The sequence below is a fragment of the Dermacentor albipictus genome, chromosome 1 (genome assembly GCF_038994185.2).
Source record: "Dermacentor albipictus isolate Rhodes 1998 colony chromosome 1, USDA_Dalb.pri_finalv2, whole genome shotgun sequence".
Lineage (NCBI taxonomy): Eukaryota > Metazoa > Arthropoda > Arachnida > Ixodida > Ixodidae > Dermacentor > Dermacentor albipictus.
In genome coordinates, this window is record NC_091821.1 from 493513667 (window position 1) to 493517512 (window position 3846).

A 3846-nucleotide genomic window follows, 5' to 3' on the forward strand; every position below is an offset into this window, starting at 1 on the left:
GGAAGTTAGTGGACGCTCTTCTGATCCGGGTTCCAGCGCGTGCCTCGCGTCTGGCAAAACCGCAGACGCCTTTGCATTTGACATAGCGCAGGCATTATTTCCCGGTTATGATACGCAGCCACCTGTGGTCTCCGCCTCAATTACGCTTCCGCCGAGTGCAGGGGCACTCCCATCAGCTCACGCTATCGCTGGGATGCAGTCTCCTTTCACGGTGGCTGAATTTCTCGCTGCAATAGACCAAGCCAAATTGAAGACTGTTCCGGGTCCTGACGGCGTGACCTATGGCTGTCAGGAGAAGTACCGGAACACTGGCTGCAAACGGCTATAATCGCCATCCCAAAGCCCGGCAAACCTCATGACAACATATCAAATCTTCGACCAATTTCTCTTATGTGTACATTATGGAAATTGTTGGAACGCATGGTGGCTAACCGTCTCCAGTGGTGGCTAGACGTACATCACTGGTATCATCCGTCGCAAGTTAGTTTCCGTCCCCACCTTGGTGCAGAAGACGGCCTAGGTCACTTGTCCTCTATGGTTTTGATTGGTGGCCGATCGACCCGAGTGAGGTCCATGATCGGCATGGATGTGCTCAAAGCATACGACCACGTCAGCCACGCTGCCCTCGTTAAAGTGCTACGCTGGATTCACTTACCCGCCCACATATGCAAGTTTATTCACACCTTTCTTACATCTCGTGAATTCGCCATCCGCATCAACAAGGAGAATGTGGGATCCTTTCGGCCACATCGCGGTACCGCAAGGGTCAGTGCTGGCCCCCATACATTTCAACATTAGCCTCCTACCCTTCGCATGGCGATTGGGCGACATTGCTGACCTGCACGCACTCATTTATGCGGATGACATCACAGTCTGGACCGTCCACCCGTCTCTCCAAATTCAAGCCACAAGGTTGCAGCTCGCTCTTACAATTACAGATCAATGGTGTTCTATTCTGGGACTCACTTTGTCGCCTCAAAAGACGGCTCTGCTTCCGGTCGCGAATGCGCGCGGCCGCCGTGCGTTTAACACCACCCCTATCGTCCTTCTCTTGCACGGAAGCAGAATTCCCATTGTCAACTCACTCCGAGTCCTCGGCCTGGACCTGTACGATTCCGGCTCCGCCGGCCCCTGGATTCGCACAGCACGTCAGAAGACATCCCAAATGCTGCACTTAATCCGTAGGATTTCTCAAAAGTCAGGTGGTGCCACAACCACCATCGCCCGCTTCCTCATACGTACTGCGCTACAGCCAAGATTGATGTACCAAGCGCAGTTTCACCGCATGAAACGAGCAAAGTGGGACCGCTTGGAATCTATAAATCGAGCAGCAATGCGGGTTATTACAGGCCTCCCACACATTACGCCCATTCACGCACTCCAGGCCGAAGCGCAATTAAACACGCTAGACGAACTGGTCCACCAGCGTCGCCAAGCTCGTTCCGCAAAGTGCCATAATATCCCTAAAGCTGCAGCTCTTGAGAAGTATATGGCAGACGGTTCAGTGATGCCCTGCGATTCCTGCTCGCCACGACCACCATGGCTTTATCAGCAAGTTACGGACAATCGGCCTCTGACTCGCATACACACACGATCCATTGGCCAACATAGAGAGTCGAGTATAATAGCAAATAGCTCATCAGCTACGACTTCAAGCTCTTCGTGCAGACATGTAGCGTATGTCGACGCTAGTGTGAGTGATGATCACGTCATCACGGCTATCGCTTGTCCGGAAGTATTGTCAGAAATCGCAACCTGCTCGTACGCTTGCTCCCCTGCCTGGCCGTCGACACAGGCGGAGCTCTTGGCAATCCGAGACGCAATATCCATCCTCTGTCCGCTGCTTTCGCCGTCTAGTAGACACATTGATATCTTCACTGATTCCTCAGCTGCCTCCTATTGTCTGCGGCGTGTTCTGAATTCCGACGTTTTGGCACAGGACTCAGGACACAGTGGAAAAATTATCCGTTACAGTACGTGCACAATGGATACGTCGAAGTGCACATCCCACACAAGCTTTAGTGGATGCAGCGAGCCATAACAAACCTTCGCGTCCACTTCAAGTGGCCCCCACCTCTCCGGTGACAAGGCTCCTCGCAGAAAAGGAATACCTTTGGCGCGACACGCGAGCACTTCTCCGACCGTGTGGCACAGACCTCCCTGGCGGCCTAGCGCGCTGGGAAGAGGTCGTGTTACGAAGGTTACGCCTCCGTGTCGCCCTCACCCCTGCGATAACCAGGTCGTGGTCGGCACAGTACCATGCCTCCATCAGCGATTCGTTCCCCTTCTGTCTGCGAGGTGGACACTGGGCACCTCTTCTGGACTGGCCCTTCTCTACATGCCCTCCGCCAGAAACACCTGCTTCTATGCGGACCACCCCCAGGTCGGCCGCCAGATGTAGAAAGTTGGATCTTGGGGCCCCACCACCGGACATTGCTGGACTTCCTCTGTGAATACGGAGTGTATCTACATGTTTAAATATTTATTTATGCCAGAAGGCACGCTGTCGCAATAAATTGGAGGCTTAACCTTAGCGTATCCTTAGCGTTTGGAGGCATCTTGACCGCATACACGCCCGGCGCAATGACGCTGGCGCGGTTGCGGGCACAGAGACTGACGCGACGGCGGGCGCGCGCCGCTTCATCCCTGGCGTGACGTCACATATCACGTGATGCAGCGATGGTGGCGCCGCCGCCGCGTCGCGCGCGACGGCGCGAACCGAAGCGTGGAGGCCTCCGCTGGGCGACGTCCGACGGCGCGATGTGAGGCCCCATCTGCAGCCGGTGTGACGTCATCACGTGATGTCACATCATGTGATTTCATTTCAGGGTCAATGGTGGCCACCACCGGGAGGCGACCGACGGCGCGATATGAGGCCCCATCTGCAGCCGGTGACGTCATCACGCGACGTCATGTCACGTGACCTACTTGAAGGTCAATGGTGGCCACCGCCGGGAGGCGACCGACGGCGCGATACGAGGCCCCATCTGCAGCCTGTGTGACGTCATCACGTGACGTCATGTCACGTGACCCCACTTCAGGGTCAATGGTGGCCACCGCCGGGCGTCGCGCGAAGGCCCGAAGCCTACGTTAATATGCTTCGCATAAAAAAACTGCTGAAGGAAAACGGCAGTCCGGTACGCGTTCATCGCAGCACAAGCGCTCGGAGAGGGTTGCGTGCCCGCGGTCTCTTCAGCACGATTGCCCAGTGCGGGGAGACCCTTCAACGCCAGGAGCAGGCACGGCGGCTCTGCGCGGCCGCCAACTGGCCCAAGCGTTCACGCGGATCCAGGCACGTACCCAGGATTTTTTTTCGGGGGGGTGCCCACCACCTCCACCACCACCATCATCATCATCATGGACGAAGGCCTCTCCCTGCGATCTCCAATTACCCCTGTCCTGCGCCAACCGATTCCAACTAGCGCCCACGAATTTCCTAATTTCATCGCTCCACCTAGTGTTTTGTCGTCCTCGATTGTGTTTCCCTTCTCTTGGTACCCATTCTGTAACCCTAATGGTCCAACGGTTATCTAAACAGCGCATTACATGACCTGCCCACTGCATTTTTTCCTCTTGATGTCAATTAGAATATGGTCTATACCCGTTCGCTCTCTGATCCAAACCACTCTCTCTCTTAACATTGTGCCTAGCAATCTTCGTTCGATCGCTCTTTGTGCGGTCCTTAACTTGCTCTCAAGTCTCTGCTCCATATGTCAGCACTGGCAAAATGCACTGATTGCACACCTCACTTTTCAATAATAATGGTAAGCTTTCAGTCAGGAGCTGGCAATGTCTGCCGTATGCGATCCAACCTATTTTTATTCTGTGAATTTCCTTCTCATGATC